General features: G+C 27.8%; 1 long non-coding RNA gene across 2 annotated transcripts; it reads right to left on the bottom strand.

Moving 5' to 3' along the window:
- Positions 1–241: 241 nt before the first annotated feature.
- Positions 242–1,242, bottom strand: LOC126898412 (uncharacterized). 2 transcript variants are annotated; one of them, XR_007702246.1, is made up of 2 exons: positions 1,044–1,242; positions 242–655 (listed from the first exon to the last, which is right to left on the bottom strand). It is a non-coding gene; the product is annotated as an uncharacterized LOC126898412 (long non-coding RNA). The 2 variants fall into 2 exon arrangements; XR_007702245.1 differs by lacking the exon at positions 1,044–1,242 and adding an exon at positions 765–925.
- Positions 1,243–15,699: the final 14,457 nt, after the last annotated feature.

The raw sequence follows: 15,699 nt of genomic DNA, 5'->3' as shown, positions 1-15,699 counted from the left end.
AAATTAAAAAAATATATATTTAAAACTATTATAAATTGCAAGATAATAGAGAAGGAGAAAAAGATTATAAATTGAGTAGAAATTTATTGGTTAACGATAAACTATATTTTATCGATGAAAAACTGACCATAATACTGTGTTCTACATAGAACAAATCCATTAGAATTGGTATTACCAATGTACTTTAATATTATAAGCAAAAGAGAGTTATTTATGTTCTAGGAATTACTTTGGTACATACCTTTATTTAACATGAAAGTATTTGCTATGCTTATAGTAACTATTAGCATAGCACTATTAACAAAAATAACTGTTATTGTTGTTTATGATATTCCATGTCATTTTATTAGCTTCTATCAAGCATTATAACTTACTATTCAATGACGTTAAAAAGCGACAAACTAGTTATTCTTCAATTTGTATAATCTATTTTTTCTAAAATGCAAAATATGTTGGTATTTTTAAAATCATAACTTGTTGTTATATGTAATGCAAAACGGGAAACACTTCGCAGTTTTAAACGGTTATTGGCTTGAGTATTATAGAATATGACCGACTGGGGACATATTCTTACGGTTTTATTATGCTCTTTTTCATATTCCCTGATGGACTTTTTCACAGGACTCCTTGCACTGTAACTGCCATAGTCATCTACCTAAAAAAAAAATGGTCTTTTAATAGTTATTTTAAATGAAATGTTTCAATTTCTATCTTCATTTAAATAAAAATTAATTTTTTCAAATATGTAACTTTGTGCCTCATACATCAACAACAGCTTTTTATTAATAGTCATCCATTTCAAAATTTTTTTTGTGATTGGGTAGGGTTTGAAAAAATTGATTTACAAGATTTCCTTCTATGAAAGAGCCACCAAAATAACTCGGAGTACAATTATTAAAAATAATACAACGCATTTCATGGAAAACACGTGTTTACTTTCATTAAACATTTTAATGTGTTAGTTTATTGTACTCACTGTGACTGTAAACCGCAGGTAACATATAACCGCGCAACTATAAAATAATAAATACTCGTTATCTAACCTGATGTCACCCTAGTTAGTAGATTGTAATTCAGTATTGCACGGGCACGCACACACACTCAGCGGCTTGGTGGCGATCATAAATTGGCCCATCTGGCCATAGTCACGGGTTATTAGTTTGCATTACGTCATTTTGTCAGTTGTACAAGCCCAACTCAATAATCGACCTTCTGTTAATATTTACTCCCTACGTTGAAGAGACATTGATGAACTCAATACCGACTATGGTCATTCAAGTATTCTCCATTACCACTAGAATTTTGGTGTTTTTTTTTTTTTAAGAAATCAGCAAATTGCAAATTAAAGAATTTATCAAGTTTGGCTATCAATATTTTAAATTAGAGTTCAATAACTGTGTTTCATTAGTTCGATCTAAAAAAAAAAAAAGCTATTTTATTATTTTGTTCAAAATACACAAATCTTCATAACGTTAACAAAATGATTTTAGCAATCAATAAATGATATCATACACAATGTGTACATTTATATTTAGAATGAATGTAATTTTAACAGAAAAAACATATATTTGTACCTTTTTGATGAGTTATTTTATATTCCTGGGTAATTTTTTTAATGAAAAAATAATACGTGGAACATCATTGTTTATATTTTTTCAAATATTAAAAATGTTTTCGTCCAAATGTATTATTTGATGATATTTTAGAAAAATGTCAGCAATTAATGTTATTATACTTCGGAATAACTGATTAAGTCGTCTAGAATGTACATCGCCTGTTACAATTGCATAAAATGAAAGTACTTTTAACAAAACTCGGTTAATAAAGCATAGTTTATATTTAACGACGATTATTAAAAGATTTATTGCTCTATAATTGTTAAACTGTGAAAAAGATATAGTAGACACTTTAGATTTGAATAAAATCGTTGAAAATGGAGTAATTATAAACAAAGAAAAATAATTGTTGTATAATATATTATTATTTAGTTTTAATGACAAAACACAATTCCTTGATATGATGTTTATTCTATTATAATAGGAGGGTATTTAAATTTTTTTGTTATTTTGAAACTTAACAAAAATATTTTCAAGATTTTATCTTTATGTTTCTAAAACTAAATATTAGATACATCGTTTCTTGGTTGGCTTATTCTTATCTTTGAATTGTTAAAATCTACTATTTACTTAAATAATGTTATGGAATTTCTGAGGGGTTACATCAAAACTACATTTGTGTTAGTAACGCCCTTGACAAGAGTAGGAGGGTCGTCACCATCACGGTAGCACAGTCGGATAATAGTATTCAGGCGGATGGGCGTCAATAATTTTTTTTTTTTTTTTATGAACGTTTTTCAATTCGTAGGGTGACACGATCACCATATAAATATACAATACAATAATAATACTGTAATCGATAACGTTTTCTGAACTATTTTGCCGTATGCCAGTGAGAACACCCTGCAGTGTATGCAATAAAAAGAACAAGTGCCGTAATTGTAATAATTTTTAATATGTACATAAGGGGTTACAGAAATCGCCACTGGTGGCCGGAAAATTATTGATATTTATAATTAACACGGTTGTCAGTTGTTACAAATCAAGTGCTGGTTTATATATATGACCACGCTCGTTTAAATTCTAAATTGTAATTGTTGACTTTGCATGAGATAATTATTAAATTTATTAAACTAGTAGAATCCACTTATAGTCAAAATAACTAACTGTAAAAAGTAATGTACTTTTGAATAATTCGAGGAAATGTTATTGTGTATTAAGCCATTGATAGGCAGAAAATTGTAAAAAATGTAATAGGAAATCGCTACAAAGTTCTGCCCTAAGGGTTGTTTTATTTTTCTATTTATAACGCAACAAAAAATGTTGATCTGTTAAACAAAAGTATTTTGCATGAAGTACTAATAAAACTAATATTATGGTTAAATAAATCGTTCAATTTGATTATAACATAATAATAATATATTGTCATTTTACACCTAATTCTGATACAGATTATCGATGGAAAAAGATAGCGGCACAAGTTGTTGAAAGTAATAGTTATACTGGAATTTATCGTACCTAACAATCATTTATCTTTCTTTACTTTTTATAAGCGTTGACAGCCGCACGGGTTGTGGTGTCCGAAAACTCAAGCTGAGTTATTGTTAAAAACAAATAAACATGGTATACATGGAAATATCAGTTGGCTTTTAGGAAATATTTTTCAAATGTTCTTAACAACTCGCAGAACTAACCCATTGACAATAACAGTTTAGTCGATGGTCACATTTAAGTATGTGACGTTATTATTCCGATACATTTATTTATTTGACAGTTCTTTTTCGCAAAAAAAACCGACAAAAATGTCATCATTACTAAACAGAATACATTTTATTTGAAATAGTTTAATACTTTTAACGAGTATTTAATGTACAATTTTTTTTTAGCTCCTGATTATTAGGAATTAAAGTCCAATTAATTCTGTTATAAAATTCTGCCCATCCTTTAAGATATTAATAGTTATCTTACAGAAAGAAAACGGAAAAAAAATATTAGAAAATTGATATCTTTTAATGCTTTTGAATTTCAAAAGTCTGTATAATTTGTGTTACATTTTTGAGTAAATTTGAAAACTTAGCTAATAAAAAAGAATTACACCCCCGTTTAAACAAAAATGTCAAAATCTACTGATATTGGTTTTATAAACTATGTTTTATGCAGTTTTCTGTTTTTCGACATTTTTTGCGAGTTAAACGTTAACGCAAAATGTTAACATCACTACAAAATGTCTTTAGTGCGCAATTTTATTAATGGAGTATGTATATATATAACAGAAATGTGTTCGTCCTGTGCAGTCAACATAATAAAAATGAAATGAATTAATAACGATCCGCACCCGAATCCACTTTAGTTTGATGAACATTTTAATGATATTGTGTACTTGTATCACGCTCGGTTCAAACGATCCAGAGAATAGAATATTATATACTACAAGAAATGAGAGTAAATGTGTTTTCATTAATATTGTTTTTGCTTGGAAATAGAGTCGGACTCCTGAAAAAAAAGCAAACCAAAAATTTTATTATAATGACGTACCGACCTCCAGGGAAATCTGCGCGGGGTATATTTTTTGTCAAATTAAATTATTATTATTATTTGCTTTCGATTAAATAATTACCGAACAAACAATTCTTTAATTTCGCTAAACAAACCTNATAATTACCGAACAAACAATTCTTTAATTTCGCTAAACAAACCTCACAAAATATCAACCAGGTAAATAATTTGATGACAATTCCACATCGTTCCGCTTGTCTTATTCATTCAACACACCCTCAGTGAAGTTGTGACGCTTTGGGTATTATGACCACTGAGCAAATATGTTTTTTGGGCTAAGTAATACAAATATTGGGACTTTTTAAATTGGAAGCAAAAAAAATTCTTATTAATACTCAATAATTAAGACTAAATTGAAAATGTTCGATGAGTTTCAATGAGAAAAATTGTAAACGTAATATTTGGAAAAACGATTAATTGGATTTTGAACTTAAAAATAAAAACGTAGCGTAGGCACAAATAAGAGGTGTTTTGGCTACTTAGCACTCCCAAATCATCCTCTTAAAATTTTTAATTGAAAAATAAAATAACCCTTTATATTATAATACAAATAATTAATGTTTTTTTTTAATGTTGCCTTATAATATTGCGATTGTGCGATGTCATGGGTTGGGTCGGTTTCAACAGCTATAGTTGAAATATAACAGTGGCGAGAACAAAAAAATGTATATAATGTTATACATAATTGTTTATTTATAATTAGATAGCAAGAAGATGCGGTAAACTATTTCGATTGGAGTGAGAAAAAATTGTTTTGTCTTAAGCGTTCCCAAAGGCCAAAAGACTGTTTGCGCTTATGAAACGTTTATGTTGATACAAATTATTTTTGAATATAACCGTATATAATACTATTTGTTACGTGGTAATGAGATTAAACAGCTTTAACTGTTTATCCGGTGGGAAATGGGGTTTGACCAATTAGCGACGCGTGTGTAAATCACAAACGAAACGATCTCCACAATATTACTTATTCGCACATGAAACGCGTGTGGTGGATAAAGCTGGCACTTATCAATGGTTCTACAACAGTTCACTTGTTCGGTAATTTACATCCGTCTCATTCCATATCCTCGCAGTTTTCCATCCCGTACACGATGCTCGTGTCTGTCGGTGCATGAAAAAACAACAGGCGACTGCCGCCGGATTGAAAAAAAAAAAAAAAGTATTGCTGGCACGTGTCTGCTGAGGGTCAAAGCCGCCGCCGCCACTCTCAAATCATCGACAATAATTTCAATACCCGTCTGTTAAGGGCACATAATTGGTTATATTATACATTTTGTACATCAACTTCTACAATTTTCTTCTTTGATTTCGTTTACCATTATCGTAGAACCTTCACTACGAGTGACATGTCTAGACATCTGTGCGCTATGTGCTGTTAACCCTATACGCGGAGAGGGTTAGTGTGTGATAAATAGTAATATTTAAGCTCCTCATCAACATATCAGTTTCAAGTTACGTTTGTTATACAATATTTTTAACGAACCTAACGAAACGTTTGCATTCGATTCATTTAATTGCCTAACGATAAATTACCACTAGTGAAACGTGATTCCAACACACCTCTGATACCCTTAGAGATTTCAGACTTCTAAAATGTTAGTCTGTTCGGTTGAAAAAGGTAAAATATTTATCAGGCGATTACTAGAAATTTGTATTAAGTTATATTTTAATTACTATTAAAGCGTATTACATATACAGAGTGATGTTTTTTTTAAATTAATCACATCATTTCTCTTAAAACAATTGTTATTTAAAGAAAATTATTTATAATATTCTAAAATTATACTTTATAATCACCTGGATTTATTAATTATTAAGAATTTTTTAAATTCATTTCTTAAACGTTACAAGGGTGTCAATTATTATTTATAGTCAAAATATAGATATCTAACTAGGTTATAAAATAAAAAAATGTTCTAATTAACAAAATGAACGGGTGATAACAACTTTTGAACAAGTACATAATAAGTTACTAATATTTTTGAATACAAAGCGGAGGAAAAGAGCCGCAGAGTAATATGTAATGATAAAAATAATATAAAATATACCTCATTAATCAACCAATCCAATATCAAAATAATTATTATTTTAATAGATATTGTGTGGCTAATATTAAAAAAATAATTATGTAGAGTATATAATCGTCCAAAAAATGAAATGTCACTTCAAAAATAATCATCGCATAAAAGAAATAAATACCAATTAAGGTTAAATTTATTATGATATAAAAAATCTAAGCAAATAAAAATATATAATATTGTATTCATGAATACAAACAATATATTTTTGTAATGTATGGTTATAAAAATCACAGTAAAGTGTTATAATATTTTCCATTTTTATTGAATTTGAAAAACAATTTTTTATTGAATATTTACATGTTTTATTTCCTAATACTTTTTAGTTATTGCCAGAGTGAATGTAATAAAGAATTGGAAGTTCGAAGTAAAGTCGGAAGTTAACTTTTAGTTTGCCATCTCAACTAACCACCAACATGTCCCTTGTTTGTTGTTAGTCCACGTACGTCTTCGTATGCGCTCCTTGTTTTGTTTTCCCTACGCAAAGACGTCTCTTGGGAAAATGTCATACCATTTTTGATTTACACTGTACAGTAGCTTTCTGTAGATGATCCAAAAACCAAGGCGCGTGCATGTCCTTGTTTTTGTTTTCTTACCAATCACATTTAAAAGCGGTACAAGTTTTGAAGTATGATTCATGGGTTGATGTTTATAAACTAGTATTCTATGCACTCTATGGTAAACTTCAAAAAAAAAATAATGCGTCACTATTCATAAAGTAAATGTTTGTCATATTATACTCATTAAATTTAATAAAATAAAGTTATCGAGCAATGAAAATCTATTACCTTGATCAAAGTATAAAATATTTTTAACCTATTCTATAAATTATCCGGTATAAACACATGAGTAGAAAATTAATTTTGCTAAATTTTCAAGTAGGAAAAAACTGAATTTATGAAAAATAATTTATTTGTTATAATATTTTTTATTGTTTTATGCTAAATTCGTACCTTAAAATGAATTTTGAGTAGTCATTATTTCAAACATTTAATCATGATCAAATACATTACATTTAAGTTTATGTAAACGACGATTATAGCGATTTCATATTTAATATAAATATTCATCTATGTTAAAAGTGTGCATGCGTTTATCATGTTATAGATTGGATAGGGCGAGAGCAAGAACAAAAAACTATTTCTATTCATTGGTCTAATATTTCATAAATGTGAAATGGAAATCGATCATCTAGACTCATCGTTTTGTCTATGTTTATAATAGGTCGGCATTACGCAGAGAAGAGCTGTAACTGCTGTCGGTCTTTTGTTATGTATCAAAAAAGGGGTCTGTTGAATGTATACACGAGAATCACACCCCATGCTATTGCCTATAATCCATACATTGTTTACGCTAAAAATACTAAGCCAACACAAAACGCCCATTTCTGTACACAGTGATTTAAACTATTATAAAAATGTTAGAACAATTGCAAGCGAAAGTAAAGCTCGAATAATTAATTAAATGTAGTAATTTATTTGACTTTGAATATACATGCCCAAGTATTTACAACCATACGTATTTGTCCAAATACTTAATTAAAAGGTATGTAATTTCAAATTAGCAAATCGCATTTTATTGACATCATAATACTACGATTAAATATATTTTCAACTAATGTCTATATTAATTATATTGTCACAGTTTTCAAAACTATAAAAATTAGGCGCTATATTTAATTACATATACTTATACTTTTTAGTAGACTTCATTATTTTATGGTTGATTAATTACAAGTTAGTTTGTAATTAGTACAACGTGTTGTTAGACCACTTGTAGTGTTTTTATATGACAGTAAATAGTTTTAATTACTTGAAACACGTAATATTATATTAAAACGCATACACACATATGCCCACAAATGCGTTTATTTATTAAATTTTATTGGTACAGAATCTTTAGTCATATTAACCACATGTTTGATATTCGTAAGATGTTGTGAGGGTTATGGCATCACGGCGGATCAATGCATTAATCCGTAGTAAAAGATTTTGTTTTAGATCTTTTATATTTAAGATTATATACATGATTCACCGAGGAAGTTGCTTGTCATTGACATAATAAGAGTCGGGGTTGTTTTTTTTTATTTTTCGTGGTAAAAATGCGAATTACACAGAGAAATACAACCTCATACAATAAATCATTGATAATTGGGTACATGTATTTTTTTAAGGAATCAATTTTTACGACTTTCCTGAACGGGTGAGCATGACCCTTGCCAAAAAATTAATGTCATTATCGCCGTGAAGCATTTTGATTGCAACGCTGGTGACGGGTGGTCCTAGTAATGCAATAATGAGCCGCTAGTTTTCTGCTACCGCTGTAGATTTGGCCCTCTCTACCATACGCAATTATTCCTCTGTAGATTATAAAATAAGTCTGCCCCATTGGTTGTATGCTTCGAGTTCAATTTGTTATGTGATACCATTGTGGTAGCGTTGGTGTTGGCGATAGCCTGGGCCTTCGTCGTGCGTTCCGTCTCCCTCTCCAAATGATTCACTGAGTCGCTCCAATCAATTATTCAAACGCGCATCTGTTCGCCAAGAAGTCCCTCGATCGAAGGGTGCAAACTAAAATCGTATACATAACCTGTTAGAACATATTTTCTTATTCGTTTTTCCCTATTTAATGCCAGAGGCGGTCTATAATATGATAATACTCGTTGATTTTACTCCTATGACGAACATATATATATAAGTTTTACGCGGAAATGTTCATATCTATCATTCATTGAGTTTCTTTATGGCCAATGGCAATATCTTTAAATCGCATAAATATTTAAATAACATTACACCTTGCTTGCCATTGAAACATATTTCAATGATAAAGTATAAGTTATTAAAAGACTCATGTGTAACACGTATATTTTACTAAAACTACAATAGCCTCCAGACTTTTAAAGTTTTCATTTTTTATTTCTGGAAAAATAAAAATTTAAATGAATTACGGTGTTGTATCATCACATTTTAACTGACAAGTTAACTGATCAAACCTTCTATGAAAAAAAAAACGCTATTATTTTATTTACTTTTAAAAATAATTATTTTACTTCAAAAATGTATAGAGTGTAATGTAGTTTTGAGAAGGGAGATCATAAAATGTCGTTAAGCGAGAGGGAAAATGTACATTACACCTTGAAATAGTTGTTTTCAATGTAATGTTCTATAGCTGCATAAAAAGTATTAAACTTTCTAAAATTATACAATTCCTTTGCCAAATCTTGAGTTTCTCAATGTATAACAAAATACACTTATTTGTAAATGCATACATAATTATTTTCTTACTACATATAAAGTATTGTTCAATCAAATCTTTTAATTGCTAACTTTTCATTAGAACTTTAAAACAAATTTGCGAAATTCACAAAATACGTATTGCAAATTATAATTGTTGATTTTCTTATACTTATTGTTTACTTATTTTATTTACTTGAAACTCACGACTAATAAACATCTTCTAATTGACTCTTAGGTGTTATTATTTATTAATACCGTTTTATATATATTTATTTAATAACTCATTATTTCAAGAACTATATGTTATAAGCTATTTAACGATAATTATCAATAGTTTGTTTGATTTTCACTCATATGAGAATAAATATTGACTAAAAGATGACTGCTTGATTAAATGATATAAATGGCTAAGAAATTACATCGAAAATGCTGAATTAAGAAATATTGAATTTTAACTTAAACAACTTGATGAACTAATTATATTTATTGAAATTATGCACTCATATACCTAACTTGACGCTGTTGAAACAGTTTACTTGAGTACATTTAAAATCAATTTTATATTAATTATTAAATATCATAGTACTTAAACGAATAAATTTAAAGGAGACGGTAATGGCTATTTTACATATTAAAACTTGTTGTTGTACAAGGTGATTTTTTTATTATTGATCACTTAATTAATAAAAAAAAACAATTTATCAGTCTTGATTTATTTTTTATGTTCATCTCTTGATGACAATTAAAATTTTTTAAATAAAGACATATACAGAGTCATCGGTTAATCACAAATCATTCTATTATTCACAAAATAAATACATTATTAAAAAAAAATAGTTGATATATTTTAGTTGCATATATTTCTTAATTTATCAGCTATAAATATTTTTTTAAATCATCCTTTAAAACTTGAAAGGGTATCAATTTTTTTTAAATATCAACATACATATTTAAATAGCTTATAAAATAGGAAATAATCTAATTAAGAATATTACTGGTCGATAACAACTTCTGAACTAGTATTTCAAAAGTTGTTAACAATTTAAAATAAAGACTGGAGCGGGGGGTGCTACTATATTTATCATTATTTATTTCCTGACTGTACACTCTATTCCGTTTAAGTATAAATATGAAAATAACTTCCAAAGTACTGGTCCAAAAGCTGTTATCAGACAGTTTTTTTCTTATGTAGTTATTTTAAGAGTAATCGAGTGGTTTATGGTAAACCGATCACCTAATACAATTAATTATTCATTAAATAATGATCCAATTAAGAAAATGCCTGGTCAATAAAAAAATTTTTGACCAATAAATCCAAATAGATCTTACTTGTATTTAAAGTTTATACGCACACATATTTTATATTTAATTGGGGACAAACGCCAACTTAATAAATAAATAAATATATATTCATTATTCCTTATCTGAATTTAATGTAATTAATTGTAAAATGGTCTACTTCCTTTACTCAAGTTGCATTAATTAAAAAAAAAAATCTGACATTTAGCTAGTTTAATGCAGTCAGTGAAGAATCATTTTTTTTCGGTAACAATCATTGTTTAGCCTATTGTACGGTAGGATGAATCACATTATGCACAAACAATAAGAATCGTAGTAGTTATACACCATGTGTGCCTAATAAAAAGTGCATTATCTGTTCAAACCAGTAGCAAGTGGGTTCATCTGTTATTGTAAGGCACCTAACCCTCTAACTGTCGGCTCATCATCGGAGGGACTAGTTTTTTGTGTATAATTTTTATGTATCCTACTTCACTTAACAGTAGAGGGTCATTTTTATTTATTTGAATTATTCGTTCGATAGGGCTTAAAGGTCAAAACAGAGAAAATTTTATTTAATGTTGGAAAACTTATACATTTATGCCTATTAATTTAATAACAGAGAAATTTGGCAATAGATATATGTAAACAATATAAACGTACATTGACGTTTGAAAATGAAGAGAAGTTTCAAAAATCTTGCCTAAAAAACTACATGACTGGAATTCTAGCGTCACGAATTCTACAGGGAAATATAAAGCTCTGTATGTCATTTTTCTTTGATTGAACTTTAAAAATTAATACCGAATCAATTGTTCTTTTTTTTAGTTTGAGGAAAAAAACTCATATTTTTAAGTTTTCACCATGAAACAAATAAAAAAGAAAAGTCGTACTGTGTAACTATTTGAAATCTGTCTTTTTTCAAAAAGAAAATTTTTAGACATCGATATTGTTTGATGTTGAAGCGAAAATCTTCTAAAAATGTAAAACTTAAAATAAATCTTTTTTTTTTTAAAATTATCTAACAAAAATATTTAATAACAATGATGTATTGCGTAGTACAAAATTAATTTTTTATAGTTAGTAACTTAGATAATTCTCCAACATAAAAAAATCATACTTTCTAGTAAATGCAAAAGTAATATAAATTTGCATTGATATAATTAATGTTTTATTATAGGAAGAAATATACACAAGAAATTGTTCACTTTTCCTCCATTTTATTTTGCTTCTGACAAATACAAAAAAATATGATTTTAAGGTTTAAAAATGCAAAGTGAATCATAATTGGATCAAAATTTATAAAAATTGTTATTTGATCTGAGATAACCTGCATGTATTTATATTAACCTTTTCAGATGCCGTGTATATTACAATATGAACAGTAATTTATAAATAGAAATTCTCAACACAAATTACAGAATAATGATGGAACGACCAATGACCTGAATAATCGATGCCCTTTGTTTGAAAAAAATATAACGATAGAACTAAAATTAAAATATATATTTTATCAATTATCATAAAATGATAAATTAAAACATTTTTTCTTGTTAAATATTGATTGAAATAATTACAAAATGAGAAAAAAATTAAAAAAAGGAGTATTGATCATATTTTGAAATAAATGCTAGTACTCGATTTTTTTTGTTAAAATTAAGAGTACTGAATCTAAAGTTAACATATGTTTTTATATTTATTTATTTATTCGACAAACATATTAAGTAAAAAACGTTGGTCGGTCTGATCTTCATACTCTAAGATACCATGATTATTAAATTTTTATACTAAAAATTGAAGGTATATAGGCAAAGTCCAAAAACAATTAACGAAATAGTATCACTTTCAAAAAACAATTTACAATTTTCATAAAATAAAATAAAAACGTACTAACTGAGGAGTACAGAAAACTGAATTTTCCTTAAAAGTCAGTATTTTCAAAATTTCTTGAAATCTGGTAGTAAATCTTTAAATTCGTATGCTATTGAATAATAATTAGCATGCTGGAACGCAAATTATTATAGTCAATTTTATATTGCTTATGTATCTACACAAAAACTTAATTTAACTCATTATGATATCTGGTAATTTAAGTTTAAAACTTGAAAAGTATACTTTTAATTTAAACGGTCAGATATATTTAGAAGTGTTTTGACTTTTGATATTTATTTTACTCGTTTTAATAAGTAATAATCAATGGTTTTTTTTTTATAAAAAGTATATCAATAGTACTCGATAATTATTTTATTTTAATTTTTTTAATAGCTTTTAATACTGAGTACTAATAGTGTTATTATAGTTTAACAATTAGCATTAAATACTGTTATTATTTTTAAGGAACAGTTTGTAGCATATCTATAAAATCCAGAGAATGTGGGGTACACATATTAATTTATAATTGATAAAATATATTACTATAACAATATAACTTAGTTAAATTTAAACGAAGAAATGAGGAGTTCATTAATAATAATTAACTTTAAACACAAGAAGTTGGTTAAAATTAACTGGATGGTTCATAAAACAGAAAACAAAGGTGGTGGTTTGTAAAATGTATTGAATAATTAAATACTTGTCTCATTTATGATCAAAACCGATTTTCTACTTAGATTTATTCGTTTCACTATATTTCAGAGTAAATATTATATTGTAAGGCAATAGTATTAACGACTTTATTTTTACAGGGTCAGTAATTAATAAGTTTTTTACAAAGTCGAAAATATATTTTGCATTGCTGTTTAAGATAATCAGCGGAGAATAAAATAATTGTGTCTAACTTAAATTTGATATCATTATAAATAATACTGTAAATTCGACTTATTTTTTTATATGATGATCTTTAATAACTTAATAGGAACTATTTCTAACAATAAAATTGTGTGTTTTTGAGAAATATAATGTTATATCGTATAGTTATTGAACTCTAAAATTTTATATTTTATTATGTTTAGATATTAAATGGCGTTAGACACTTATTATTATGTTTTTTTTTTTTATTTCATTCTTGTTTTATTACTGTATTTCTTGTGACTCAGTCTAGAAGAAAATATTTATGAAGTAAATTTCACGTGCGCACCAACAAAAAATGTTAACTGAAGTCGCGTAGAGCTTTAGAAAAGAAGAAAAAATTAAAAATGAAATGTCATGAAATGAAAAGTGAGGGTGAGCTGACTGAATACGACACTTTCGAGAAATTAATATAAAAAAAAATATGAAAAATGGGAAAAAAATATTCATGCTGCACTAATATTAACTAAAATGTCGTACAGTATTAAAGAGCGTGTTACAGAAGTGTCGAGGGTAAATGTTTGGACGGTGCCAAGTTGGCGCACCTTTACTATGACAAATAGCCGCAAAGTGACCATCTAGTCAGGGCGTTGGGGCTGTATTTTTATTAGTGACAGACTTAATTAGGGTCCTGGACCCGTCCTGAATAATTAAGAAGGATATTATTATACCGGATTTCCTTAGCTCCCTCAGGGCAACCCTGCTCTGTCGCCATCGTCATCGGCCGGTCAGGAGGTAGTTACGTTTGCGTTAACAGCTCCGTATAATGTCTGCCAACCGGCAAATATAATATTATACATAATAATAATATAACAAAGGACTGGCCGCGGCCAACGGGGTGCTCATAATGTATAATATTGTTACCCAACTCAACGGCGGCGTAAGAGACAACTTTTTGTTTACGTTATTTATTTATTAACTTTTTTTTACTCCGCAGGTTTTATTTGTAACTCCATCGTCACCACTATTAATGTCCCAGCAGGGAAATAACTGATGGCCGTTCATTAAACGCAGCTCATGTCGTTAGTATTACAGTAGTAATAACAAAATATGGATACATATCCGCAGATGTAGGTATACATCAGAAAGTTACCAAAGCAACTTTACACAAAGTTGAGTTTGGTCAAATATTAGTTATATTGTAATGATAAACTATTTTACGAACTCATTCTAATTCACTTTATACATATTTATGGAAATACAATATTATTAAGGCCGAAACATTCTTTAACATTATTTATACTATTGGTAAACTATTTAAAGTCGCATATTTTTCTAAAATGGGTTGAGACTAATTTTGAGATGCTCATTTAATAATTATTTACTAATTATATTACACCCATAACGCATTAGTGCACAAAATTAAGGTCATGCAATGATTATTTATAGAGATGTGCGGGGTACCCGGTTTTCAAATAATTGATGGACCGTCTTTTAACCGCTATTCGGATTGTAAACATTTTTTTATCCATCTTTTACTCGGTACTCGGTGAAATAAAAATTTCCTCTTGTTTTAAAAATAATAACAAAATTTTATTTTTTTTTAATTCACAATTTTTACGCAAGCGGCAAAAGTAAGTAAATATATAATTTAAGAACTTGGAACGCATACAATTGAACAGATGCAATTTTTCTTTTTTTATTTCGTGATTTTTTTCTTATATAACTCTTGTACATTTTTAAAAAAATCTCTTTAATCGACATTTTTATTAGCCTACTAATATTTCATGATAAAAAAAATATATTGTTAATTATCAAGTTATAGTGCACTTTTTTTAAATATTTTTATTTCATTTTTATTCAGGATGTTACACAAGTAAGTCAGGAATAAAATTAATCAAGATAAAATCTTTAAATATCATATCGTATAAAGTTTTTATTAGCAGTTTGCATATTAAATTAAGTATTTTGATGATTTTATGAATGTTCAATTTGTAAAAATAGAATCCCCGAAGATGAAAAGTTATTTATTTTACAAAAGGTTACAAAAAAAAAAAAAGGATTTGCAAATCTTGATGTGAATATAACCATGATTTACGATTATTTACTTATCTATTTTGCGAAAGGTTCATTATACAGGAGAATATATAAATAATATTCATATATAAATTATTTGTCGTATGTATAAATGACTCAGTAACATGGCTGTTATTGAGATATCCAACTACTGATTGTATTATCATAGAGATTGTTCGCTATTGTATT

This window comes from Daktulosphaira vitifoliae, unplaced genomic scaffold, assembly GCF_025091365.1.
Source record: "Daktulosphaira vitifoliae isolate Bord-2020 unplaced genomic scaffold, ASM2509136v1 Scaffold_2, whole genome shotgun sequence".
Classification (NCBI taxonomy): domain Eukaryota; kingdom Metazoa; phylum Arthropoda; class Insecta; order Hemiptera; family Phylloxeridae; genus Daktulosphaira; species Daktulosphaira vitifoliae.
This window is presented reverse-complemented; position numbering and strand designations above follow the sequence as displayed.